Source organism: Ixodes scapularis, unplaced genomic scaffold (genome assembly GCF_016920785.2).
Source record: "Ixodes scapularis isolate PalLabHiFi unplaced genomic scaffold, ASM1692078v2 PGA_scaffold4__175_contigs__length_147842914, whole genome shotgun sequence".
NCBI lineage: Eukaryota > Metazoa > Arthropoda > Arachnida > Ixodida > Ixodidae > Ixodes > Ixodes scapularis.
Genome location: NW_024609879.1, coordinates 102096292 through 102109910, shown reverse-complemented (window position 1 = coordinate 102109910; position 13619 = coordinate 102096292).

Genomic DNA, 13619 nt, shown 5'->3' with positions numbered 1-13619 from the left:
TGATGATGTATAAACATATTCACTTCGGCTCAAAGATTCAGATGATTTTTTATCTTTCGGCTTGTTAAAGCATCTCGCTGTGTGAGTTGCGAACCAAGGGAAATTCAGCATAAACACTAAAACCATTCAATGTATGCGCGGTATATATGTTTTTATGATGTATATATTATTTCAAGAGTAGGTACTGACACGTCTAAAGAGCGGAACCAGAGCATAACATAGAAAAAGCCACATCAAATATAAGAGACCCTAATTACGTAAATATTCAAAACATCCACGCGCGAGGTTTTGTACGCACCTACTTTCCCCTGTACATCTACAACGTGACATTGAAAAGAGCGAGAGTGAAAGAGGGCTCGAATGTCCTCCCCGTCGTCTGCTACAACCGGTTATGCATATACCGTTCTCGCCATTCCTTTCCTCGCCGCTGACGCCGCTCCATGTTTTGCAAGAGATGTATGGATGAATTTACTGCATCTCAATTCTCCCTAAAGTCAAATCTATTAAAAAAAAGTGTTATTTAATTTTGATGCTTCCCCGAGAAAAGGTCACTGGACTTAACCAAATAGGGATAAATTCCCAATCATAACTCTTGCTCACTTTATACCACTAAAGCGAATCAGTAAAAAAACGTATGACGCATTGCTAGGCAGTTGTGATGCATACGTGAAACGTTCTAGCATCTCAAACGTTTAGCGATACTCCGACTTTCGAGACACCAGACGCCTACATTCACGGCGCTCTTCATCAGATAGTTTAAAGGCGTACCATGTGTACACGTGATAGTTTTTACTAGAATGAAGCGGTGTTCCCGCGAATCGGGCTGATAAAGCTGGCGATCTTCCAGAGCCTTGCACACTCTGGAGCTCCTCTCACTTGGTGCACACAGGTGGTCGATCTCCTCCTCGCCTACGCCCTGGCCACACGACGTCCCCGTTAACCATTCAGCGTCGAGCCACTTCACTCCTCCTCTCTTAGCCATCAACCAATCAGTGTCGAGCTACGCGGTCACGCTTTCATCCAGGCGTCACTTTGAGCGTAAAACGTCCTTTGGCTAGGTGTTCGGCATTTTGTGAAGCCCAGATAAAAGCGTAACCGCGAGGCTCGACACTGACTGGTTATTAACGGCGGAGGTTATGTGACCAGAGGGGTAGGCGAAGAGTGTTAAGGCAGCCTAGGGAATGACCAGTCTAGTCGGAGTTCCATGTCAGACTATTTACTCAGCTCGTGCCGTGTGTTAACGTCGTCGTCGTTAGACTAGCTAAAAGAAGAGAAAGAAAATAAAGCGAATCAGAACTTAACAGAGACAAGTGAGTTTGGTGAGGAAGAACTCGAACACCTGTGCGCACGGAGGGGAGGAGCTTGAGAGTATGGAAGGCTCTTGTGAGAGCTCTAGGGCCGGGCGTTGGCCTAGAGCGACGTTTGGGCGATGAGGCGAGAGCTAGGCGAAGTTATAGTAACCTAAATAACTTTTTATTAACAAGTATATAAATAAACATAGCAGTTACGCCGCAGGCGTGCCGGCATGGTGAAGCGCGCCAAAAGAACGAAAGACAGCACGGCGGGTATCTTGTTGGCGAGGCTTGGCTTTTGCGAAATAAGAACTGGTGGGCCGGTAGGTGGCGCTACTAGAAGGTAGCTCACATCCCACCCCGCTTATAATAAGACCAAGTCCCGTTGGTCCGTGCTCGTAGATCTCACTCGGGGAGTAAATAGTCTGCCAAGTAGTCTGGCGGCCGTCGCACCCGTTGAGGTCGAACTTTAGTTTATGGTTCCCTGGTCAGGTGGTAAAAGGCGATTTCGGCACTGGCTGTTGAACCAGCAGCTGAAACCTTCCCAAGGGGTCCAGAATTAGGGGAAGTCATGCTGTTCACCAGATAGGGCTCGACATACGCTTGCGCATACGGCTTATTCAGTTGAAAGACGTGTACCAGCCGTTCACGGGTTCGATCGCGCGGTCCTTGCCTTGTGATACGGGAGACCACGAATGTCACTGCTGTCTTGTGGTCATTTGCTTTGTAAACTCCTTTGAACTTGGGAGCCAACTTCGTAGTGACATCTACGAGAGGCTGTTGACGGCGAACCGACGTAAAGGAACAAATGTGAAAGGAATGGTGCCTTTGGGTTTGGTCATAAGCTGTCTTGCGTTTCTCTTGAGCCTCTTCAGTGTTGCTAGCTGCAGCACTTCGGTTCTCTGACAGAGTCAGGAGGCGATCTTGAAGAGTTGTGGCTTCGATGGAATGGCGTGGGAGCTTGGACACATATCCAAGTAGGGGTTTAAACGGAGAAACGCTAGTGCTGGCAGTGTTGGTACAGTTGTCAGCAAGTGCAGCTTCTTTGAGTTTTTTGTACCAGGAGGCACGGTCAGTTGTGCACAGCTTGCGAAGGACCGAGACCAAAGTCCCGTTGCTGCGTTCAACGAGACCATTGCGATCCGCGCGGTATGCAACCGAGTAGTGAATCTTCACACCATGCATGCTCATGAACTGCTTGAACTGTTGGGATTCGAAGGCTAAACCGTGCAGTTGTCAAGGCATTCTAACTTAAAAAAAACACAGACTGCATGTCCTCTAGCACGTCCTTTGTTGAGGTTCAAGACTCGGTTGCTTGGACGACAAAATGTGTTGGAAGTCGAACACTTTCAGAAAATATTTTTTGTTTGCTGTGGCAAGCACGGTGACATGGTCGATGGCGATCAAAGTAAAAGGAACATCCGAAACTAGCATCAATCCCATTTTTCCAACTCCTTTAGACATGGGGCGATTGTTACTCCGGCAGATCTGGCATGCTGTCACATAACGGGCTACTGTTTCTGCAAGGTCTGGCCGCTAGTACCGTTCTCGTACTTTGGTCAATGTTCGGGCAACGTGTATGTGGCCTGCACCATCGAAAGCCACTTCCAGCACTGCCTGGTGCATCTTTGCTGGAGCTACAATGGTTTGCACACCTTGAGTTAGTGGCATGGTTTTGAAGAACATCAGCTGTGATCACAAGGTCTGTCTCTAGCTGGTACAAAGTCGAAAGGCAGCAGCGAAGGGCTTGGCACACTTTGTCTTCTGCTTGCATCGATGCCACGGCCTGGTGCTGATCATGAACGGCTGCCGAAAGACGGGAAAGCATTTTAGCAACCACATTACGGTGACCAGGATGCTTCTGAACTGTAAAGTCGAACTCATTGGGATTGATCAACACGGCGGTGAAGCGGCGAGTGGGTCTGATGTTTGTGGTGAGACATGCGACAGCCCAATTGTCTGTAAGCAGAAATAATGTCTTCCCAAGTAATTAGTGGCAAAACTGGGTGGTTTCCAAGGGCTCTAATCTCGTCAAACACAAAGTTCGGGCCGAAGTTCATGGGGCGCGCCGTTTCGACTATTACGACGATGATTTCGCGCTTTTGTCGCCGGCGTCCAATTTGCGCGCTCCGCAAACTTTCAGCTCCAACTTTGTGTGTGACGAGTTTAGGGCCCCAAGGCAAACCTGTACTTGTACAGCGACACTTTAAATTCAGTGGCATAAAAAAGATAAACTACCTCATCCAGTAGCGTCCGGAACTCGTCAAAAGTTGAAGATCTACACATCGTTGAAGTAGGCTCTCACACCACAGTATGAGTAATATGGGTACGAACTGGACAAGGTGGAGGGAATGACAAGTTGAAATGTAGACGGCGCATTTTTAAGTCCCATAGACATGGGCGAAACATGAAGGCCCCCTGATGAGTGACAAACGCCGTCTTTCACGATGTTTCAGACGAATACAAACCTGCCAATATGAAATCTTCAAGTCTAGGCAGGCAAAACATGACAAGCTTGTAATGTCGTCCATGATGTCGTCGACGTGTGGAAGGGGTTGAACGACAGTGACGGTCTTCTTGTTGAGAGGCACATAGTTCGCACAAAGACGTTTATTTATTTTTTGTTGCATTTTTGGTGACAACCATTACTGGGAAAACACATGGCCCAGTGGCTGGAAGAATTATGCCTTGGCGAAAAAGTGCCATTGTCTGCTCTTAAAGAAAGCCGCGGACATCAGCAGCATACCGGTACGGAGAACAGCTATAGGGGGTAGCTATAGGACGCCTTCGAACAAAACAACGTCATTTTCTGTTGAGCAAACACTTCAGCACGTCTGGACAAGAGTGCAGCAAGTTAGGTCTACTGCAGCTGACAGATTACTTCTAAGTTGTCTTGTGGGGAGGGCTGGACTGATGCAAACAGCAACTGTCGAGAATGCTGCTTGCTTTGGCTGTACTCTGTCAATGTTGGTGATCTCTTTTTTGATTAACAATCTAGTCCACAGGGGCTGATCAGGACCTGGCAGTGGCAGGTGTTGTACTCCTGCTGGGCTGTGGTGTCCCGCAACACAGTGACAAAAAGCTTACTTTTGGCGCATTGCGGCATTCGACATCCGAGGTAGCAATCGTTCATGATTTTTGTTCTGCGCTGCTAAGGCATACAAACATGGAGAAAGAAGGACAACACTTACACACAAAAGGCGCAACTAAAACTGGTTCATTTTTTTCTTCCAAACCAGCGTGGTTCAAAGAAAAACACATGAAAAGAAAAAAAGATGGACAGACATAATCAGATCTAACTCGTGACCTTCGTGACGTCATGAGGGTCACGTGACCTTACGGTTACGCCGACGCCGCTCGGAGGGAGGAGTAGCAAGCAGGATGAGGAGGTGAGGAGAAGGGAGGAGGGTATACGCTCCCCTCAATATTCTTCCCCTTCCTCAAGAGCTGCGCTCTAGTTCGATGTTACAGGGAGTTGTGAGCGGCTTTCATTTTCTGCTTATCGGTCAAGAGAGAAGAAGCGGGCGAGGGTTGTCAACTTTGCAAACGTCGAGTGCGAAGCTTTGTTCTTCGACTGCAGACACTCCCTGACCTTTGCTTACCACTCGATCATATTCAAGTCGTCACTGAATTGTCTGAGGAAGGCGGTACGCCATGACAGCCACGTTGCGAAGGCGTCGCCCCACGCTACGTTCCAGTTTTTAGCAGTTCCGCGGAGCTTTCCTTGAGCTATGGATCGCAGGGCGTCGTCGCTTTATGAATCATTCCGATTCTATCCAAGTGCGTGAGGACAGTTGTAGGGAATCGTCGGAAAACAGCAACGACTGCGACAAGTCAGGCAGCATTGTTAACTGCGTCGGTCGTTGTGCGAATGACTCTTGCATTCCGGGCTAGGATCGGAGTATTTTGTTTCAGGCAAGAAGCTAACGTGACGACAATGCCACTTGCGGTGACGGTGCGGTCGGCTGGACTACATATAGTGCTCCATTCTCATAGGATAGTTGGTAGACTTCTGGTTCTTTCCGCTTTTCGGACAACTATGACGGAGAAGGCGAACAATTATGTCACCCTTTCTTTAGGTGGCGTCAAGCCCACAGCGTTCAACTACGGGACAAAAAAAAAGGTGCTGGCGAACGTTTCCACGTCTTCCGGTGTGGCTTGGTCCCAAGCGATGATCGACATGGTGGCGGTTGGCGGTTATCGTAAGGCACAACCGGTGGTGGTAGAAAGGGAGTCCGGGCGGGCGGCTTCGTTGGCGAGTGCGCCAGATGGGGGCTCTAAGGCCGGGCGTTGGCTTAGAGCGCTTCAGGACAATGGGGCGAGGGCGAGGCGAAGAAATTGTAACTTAATGAACTTTTTATAAACAAGTATATATATAAACATCGGAGGTACGCCCTAGTAGTAGCGGCTTGGTGAAGCGCGCCAAAAGAACAAAAGGCGGAATGGTGGCTTGTTAAACAGCTTTGGCTTTTACGCAACAAGAACTGGCGTGCCGGTAGGTGGTTCTAGTAGATGGTAGCTCAATGAACATGGTACCTCAGTGTGCTGGTAGGTGGCGCTAGTGGATGGTACCTCCATGAAGATGCGAAATGTTTAACTGAAGGGCAACAGAAATGCAGCTGTAATAAAAAATAGAGCACTGTGGAACTATTAAAAGGCATGAGGTGGTGAGAGAGATCGGGAAAGGAGCTATGGTTCCCAACATGACTTTTGCAAATGCCAGTTCGATGCATAAAACTGGACATCCAAACAACGCTAGAAATAAAGCAACGTGGAGTAGGTAGGTTGGCTCTGGGAGCACATGGTAAAACACCGAACCAAGGTGCGCAAGGCGATATGGGATAGTCCTCATTCGATGGTAGAGATGCTAGTACTAAGATAGGCTTTAAAGATACGGTAAAAGAAATAGATGCAGAACGATGGGCACGAACTTTTCTTAGCTGTTTACGCACAAGAAGCGTCGATTCAAAATGAAGAAATCGGACTGTAAAACTTAGATCTAAGATATGGACAATAGCGGGGACGCGGGTGAAAACATAAAGGTTAAGAAGAGAGTTAAAGAAACTGAAAGAGAAATATGAGAAGCAGGCATGCGGACTAAATCGGCATTGGAAATTTACAGTTCGTTTAAGAAACACATTACTAAGGAGTCCATTTTCGACAATTCTAGGGGGAGCTCCTTGTTGTTTGAGGCAAGGAGGGGAGTGTTGCGGACTAACATATACAGAACTAGATATTAGGAAGTGTAAAAGGTGTCTGGAGCTTGCGGAGAAAAGGACGAGACGGCTGAGTACTTGATATTTTACTGTAAGGGGCTTTACGCTGTAGTAGGTGAGGAGGCAATTAAATTAACAAACCGACTGGGATTTAGGTATAGTGAGAGAAACATAGAAATTGGGAAGGTCAAGATAACAAAGAGAAGATTATCTGATAGGTGGCATAGGTCAAGAAAAGGATGAATGGTTGCTTATTGCCTTCCGGGCGGCTCCTACGGCAAAAGGTGTTACATAGAGGTGACTCTGTCGTGTGGATTGTATATAGCTTTCAAGAATAATTCTAATAATAAAAAAGAATAATAAAAAAAGACACTGGCTAGTGGACGCATGTTGCTGCCCGATTCGAAGAGTTCAGCCTCATCCATCCACCCATCCCACTGGAAGATCCCTAGGTTTATCAGCCCGATTATCGGTAGTATCACTGTGTAGTAGTATCAGTTCATTCTAGAAACTATCAAGTGACACATGGTAACCGTTAAACTGTATAATAAAAAGAACCGGGAACGCAGCCGTCTGGCGTCTGGCGTCTGGAAACTCAGACTATCGCTTAACGTTTGCGATCCTAGAACGTTTCAAGTATGCAACACAATGCGGGGCGCAAGTTCGTCTGCTTCTTTTGCCGGGGGTTGTGGTGACGTCATAACGCCGAGCTCTGATTTGCTCTGATTTAAGGATGTTGAGTAGACCGCGAGGCAGCTTTCTTTGAGATCTACCCACTATCCTTCAATCAGAGCCAATCAGAGCCCGGCGTTTTGACATGGCCACAACCCCGGCAAGAGAAGCAGACGAGCATAGACCATTTACGAAATTGTCCGAATGTCTGTCGACACCCTGTGCGGTGCAACTTCTGGTGCGTCGAGATTTCTCTGCTGTTTGTGAATTTCGTAGCGTTGTCGGTAACTATCGAGGCCCACTGCTCACGTCATCGATCCTCACCCATAGCTGCGAGCTAAGCGTTAGTATTGTTTTACGTTCTTGTTGCGCACGTATAGCACGTGCTCGTAGCCCCAGCGGTCGTCGGTTTTTCGCCTTCATGAACGTGGCGGACTTACACTTCAGCTCGGAATTCGGCTTCGAGTTCCAGCAAAGGCAGCAAGGGGCTCGGGCGCCTGTTTTTCTAAAGCGATCTCTCCGCGGGAGTGCTTGTGCAAGTAAAGTATTTTTCAGAACTACGCTTTCGCGCTCTGGCCTTTGCCAGCGCTGAAGGCAACTGGTGAGCCGAAGCATGTACTTCGGTGCCCCACTAGATGGCGCTTTGCATTTCGCGTATAATTTGTAAACGTAATGTAAACAAGAAAGATAGAAACGCAGCTAAGAAGTTTTGGGAGCACTCGAACTCACTCGGTGAAACGACGCAAGCTAGACAGAGGTTCGTACTCTCGCATCAGGGAGATCGATTAGAGTAAGATGATGCGATACGATATATAGGAGCAGTGATGGAGGAGAAATTTCGGGAACGGGTACATCTGGAGGATAGGAGAACCGAAGGAAGTAGCAGTCCAGCTTGTGACATCGCGGATTTTGGACAAAGAGAATGGGAAAAGGCGGAACGAAGAGTCCCTAGTGGCACATCGACAAGCACTGATGGGATCCCAATCAAGCCGGTGAAGAATTTGGGTCCTAAATCTAAGGCAAAACTAAGGCAGGTAGTCAGCACTATGCATGATAACAAAAGAAAATATTCCAGATGAATGGAGGCTTTGTAGGATGAGTATGATATATAAAGGAAAGGAAGATAAATCTGATAATAGGAATTATCGTCACATAACCGTGACGCCAGTTATTTACAGGTTGGTAAAGCAGATTATAAAGGACAGACTGGACGAGTGGGTAGATTGCGAGGGCATACTGGGCGAGTTACAGAACGGGTTTCGGAAACAAAGAAGGTTGGAGGATAATATATTTTCTCTAACACAGTGTATAAAAATAGCGCAAAAACAAAACAGAGAGCTCTGGCTGGCATTTCTGGATATCAAGGGTGCCTATGACAATGTGAACCAAAGGAACCTGTGGGACATAGTGGAGAGCTTAAACCTAGATGAAGGACAAACAGCCCTATTAAGGAACATTTACAAAGATAATAAGGTGATTGTAAAATGGGAAGGAAAGGCGACGGGGAAAATAGAGATAAGACGAGGCCTTAGGCAGGGGTACCCGTTATCGCCTTTGCTGTTTATGTTGTATCTGAGAGAATCGGAGGATAGACTAGAGAAGAGTGGGCTTGGATTCGACCTTTCGTTTAGTAAGCTAGGCGAAAAAATTCAGCAACCCTTACCGGTATTGATGTATGCGGATGGTATTGTACTAATGGCTAACAACAGGACAGAGTTGCAGGAATTAATGAGCATCTGTGATAAGGAAGGAAAGGAATTAGGTTTAGAATTCAGTAGTGAAAAATCAGCAGTCATGATTTTTAACAATGATGAAGTTGAGAGGCTGGAAATACAGAATATTACAGTTGAGAGAGCTAGTAAATACAAGTATCTAGGGGTATGGATATGTGACGGTGCAGAATATCTCAGTGAGCATGAAAAGTATATAATAGGTAAGGGCAACAGAAATGCAGCTGTAATAAAAAATAGAGCACTTTGGAATTACAACAGGTATGAGGTAGTGAGAGAGATTTGGAAAGGGGTCATGGTGCCTGGCTTGACTTTTGGAAACGCAGTGCTATGCATGAAATCCGAAGTGCATGCAAGACTAGAAATAAAACAGCGCGGAGTAGGTAGGCTGGCTTTGGGGGCACATTTCAAAACGCCAAACCAGGGAGTACAAGGAGACATGGGATGGCCGTCTTTTGAGAGCAGGGAAGCTGTGAGCAAGATATAATTTGAGGATCGGTTGAGGCAAATGGATGGGGCTCAATGGGCACGAAAGGTTTTCAGCTATTTACACATGATGAGCATAGACACAATGTGGAGATAGCGCACTAGAAAATTAAGAGGAAAGTTTTTAGGCTATCTTGGAGATACGGAAGAGCAGGTCTCAGTTAAGAAGAAAGTTAAGGCCACAAAAAGAGATGGGTGGCTAAACGAAATGCAGACAAAGACTGCTCTGGAAAGCTATAGATTAAACAAAACAGTTATTGCCAAAGAAAGCATTTAGGAGAATTCTAGGGGAAGCTCATTGTTGTTTGAGGCGAGGACGGGTGTTCTGCGAACCAGAACATACAGTGTGAGGTACCAGGAAATGGATACAGTGTGCACTGCTCGTGAAGAGGAGGACGAGACGGCTAGCACTTGATAATCTACTGTAAAGGGCTTCACCCTATGCCTACCGAAGAAAACATGGATTTAATAAAGTTAATGGGTTGTAGAGACAGCGAAGGGAGAGTGGATTTCAAGGCTTTAGAGATTACCAAGCAAAGATTAAGTGAATGGTGGCAGAAAGCGAGGGAAAACTAGGCATTTCTTATTAACTGATGGCAAGGGGGTTTTATAGCCCCACTTTCTTTGCAGTGCGGAGTGAATATAGATTTCACATTCAAATATTCTAAGCTTAAATGGTAAAACAAAATGGCTAGGTGGCATAAGCTACCGTCCGATCCAAAGGGCTCAGCCGCATTCATCCATCCATCCATAATTTATTGCCTTTGTCTCATCTTGCGATGGACTAAAGGCCAAAGCCGCGGGCCGCCATGTCCAATCACGTTCCCCGCTACACTATGACATGCCAAGCATTGATTAGGGGTGGAATAATAATGCTCTGAACCCCCAAAAAACGCATGCATTATTTCTATAGCTTCGACACTGCAAACAGCCGCATTTTTGCGATGCAAAATTGTTGAGTCACTGAGTGCTATTTCGATTCGAACCACTGTCCACCCATTCCCATCAGTAATCCGAGACGCGGGTACTGATACGTGCATCAAAGCGCACTACGCAATTTCTAAGAGGCTCGTGATTGGATGTGGCGGTCCGTAGCTTTTGCCTTTAGTCCATCGTAGGGTGAGATGAAGTATAGCAATCCGCCATATCTTTATCAGTGCTTCACGAAATGCCGAACACTTATCCAAATAACGTTTCACGTCAATACAGCTTAATAGGACGTTAGCTCTTGTGTTCTTTATACATACCACTTCATGTCGGAAGCGGTTGTATTTATCATCATAAATAACTAATACGGCGAGCAAGTGTTCCAACATCTGTCCTTGATGCACCGCAACGTAGGGAAGATTAAGAGAGCGTGCAGATAATGCGCAATGACCAGGCAGCAATGTATCGGGCGTTAATATTGGTTGAGTTCGGCGGGAAACAAAAGCACGTGGACGTGTTTGGGGTGTGAACAAACACACGAGGCACACAAGAAACAGACGAATTTGCAGTCCGTACAGTGTATGTATAGACGGCCATAAGGTCGGCCTTAATGGACGACTTGTCTCTCAGCTTTAGATGAGAAATTTAGCCAGTGCAGTACCAACGCTATCCTGGGCACTTTAACGTGAAACCCGCAGGATTACACTACCGCATGCCTGTACGAATGATGCTCATCTAGGTCAAAACGGGCAGGCGTGGGGATTTAACTATCACCATAAAATAAATATGACATTCTATGATAGCGCTGCGTGCCACCGATATTCTTCGTAGTAAATGACCGTGTGTAGTGTAGATTTGCAACAAATTTTGAATCATCAGTTTTAGAACGCAGGTCTTAGGCGCCCGTTTCCGGGTTGAGCACTGTCGGCGTCGCCGTCGGCGTAACCGCGCGCGTTGCATTATGGGACGTTTCCCCGCTAAAGTTAGCGGGGAAATTTTACCGCTAAATTTAGTGGAAAATTTTTCCTGCTACATTTAGCAGGGAAATCTTCCGCTAAATTTAGTGGGAAAATTTTTCCGCTTGACATCACGTAACCTCAACACCAATTCAGTTTCCCCGCTAAATTTAGCGGGAAAAAGTTTCCGGGGACTTTAGCGGGGAAACGTTTTCTCTAAAATTAGCGGGGAAATTTCCGCTAAATTTAGCAAGAAATTTTGCGAAAATTTTATGCTAAATGAGAGGGAAGCAGGAGAGGAGCAGGGGACGGTACAGAGGCGAAGGAGGGGCGTACACTCTCCTACTCCTCAAGAGCTGCGCTCTCATTCGGATTTTCGAATTTTAACGAATTTTCAGCCTTATTATCTGCTGAGCTTCTTCCGTAGATTGCTACGACTGGCTTCTCCAAGTGGTAGGTTTTTTGGAGTTTACAGGAAGGGATAGGATACCTCGAGCGGGGAGTAAACGAAGGAAGCAGAAAGTTTGGAGAGAAATTTTAAATAAGCAGGATGTAAAGAGAAAAGAAATAGCATAATTTTGTGGGCATTGAGCGAGCGTAGGGGCATTCTGCAGAAAAAACACAAAATAATATGTTTTTCCTCGGGGTGGCAGATTTCCTTTGTAAGCCAAGGTAGTTTAGTTCGCATTGACTCGCCCAATCAACCTGAAATCGCGTCGTTTTCCTCGTAAGCTAGATAGATGTACTCTAATGTTTCTACCCATTGGGACAAACACATCGTACTTTTAGCATACTTTACGATGGTTCATCGAGTTTATACCCCTGAAAAAGAGCTACTTTGACGTGAGTCGGAAATAAAGGGATGTGCCGCAGTCATTAACCTGAACTCTTCGTCTGTTTTTTCTCCCACGCAGGTATGTTTCAATGGATTCTGTGAAAGGTAAGCAGTCTGAAGTGCCACTGTTCGCGCGGCGTAGATGAGGTCGTTCCAATGAGGGTGTGTAAGGTCAGCCCATTGGCACCTCGCTGTAAGAAAACCTCGACTAGTTTCCAACGTAACAAAAACAATGCATGACACTATAGGACCGTTCGCACGCTTGCGTTTTCTTATGACCGAGCTCTTGTAGGAGAACACGCTGGAACGTTGGCGCCATCTATGAAGTGGTCCTGGAACTGCATTTCACTAGAGGGAAGAGGGCGTGTCTCCGACAGGTGTGTTTACAGCGTCCTGAAATGTGGTCACTCGATTTCTGTATGGTGAAGTCATAAACGTGTCATGTTGCTTGATGCCGCAATCCTTGTGGTGGAAGAGCAGCAGAGGTGGATACGGCAGAGGCCTGTACTGCCGCAGGTTGCTCTGCGGCCAGGCAGTTGACGGAAACCAAAGTTGAGACGAGTTGGGACGCCGCGGCGACATGGACTCTTACGTTCACTCGCTTTTTTCGCCAGCACATCACGATTAACAGAGAGGATAGCGAGTTCCAACGGCATGACACACCGAATCCTGTGGCGCAATTTGTTTCCACTTCGGGACCCTTTCCTATGCATGGGCCACGCCAGTCGAAGACATTCCAGGCAGCGGAGTAGAATACGCACGCTTGGGTTATCGACACCATAGGCGTAGACTAAGGGAGAGGGGGGGGGGGGAGGCATCGGGGCTCGTGCCGCCCCCTCCCCGCCCTGGTGAGGTTCGGGGGGGGGGGGGGGGGGGGGGGCAGAGCCGGCCAGGATCCTTACCGAGACGCTGTTTACGTGCCATGTAACGAGCTTCTAGTAGTCGAATGTAAACAAAATAACGCACACAGCGGCAGACACGTGGGGATATACATACCCTGTAAAAAGTACCCCCAAAAATAAGCTGCTGATAATTGCCGGTGTAAAAAGAAAATTGCGCGCAAAAGCACCTCCCCCCACCCCCCCCCCCCCCCCCTCTTTTAGGAAAATGGAAAGTCTACGCCGGCTGATCGACACTGGTACTGGCGTAGCTCACTCGGTGCTTCAGCGCTATCGAAGCTACTTGCGTTAGCGCGTGTGATTAGAACGCATGATTAAGCTACTTTCTCTCGCAGCAATCTGGGGGTGCAGCATTGTGTTGACAACATAGTCGACGCCGAGGTTCTTTTTGCTTTTTTTTAGGCATGTAACATTTGTGTTTCTGTTTATCTGTCCGTGCATTTCCCCGATAAATTGAGCGGGGAAATTCACGCAACCTGACCTGACTTCGCCTAATTTAAACGTCAACTTATTCCTCTCACTAAAGTTTGTGGGAAAATTAACAGTGACAAAAAACGATTATCTTTCATACTCCTAAACGACCGTTTAATGTCTTTAAAACAAATG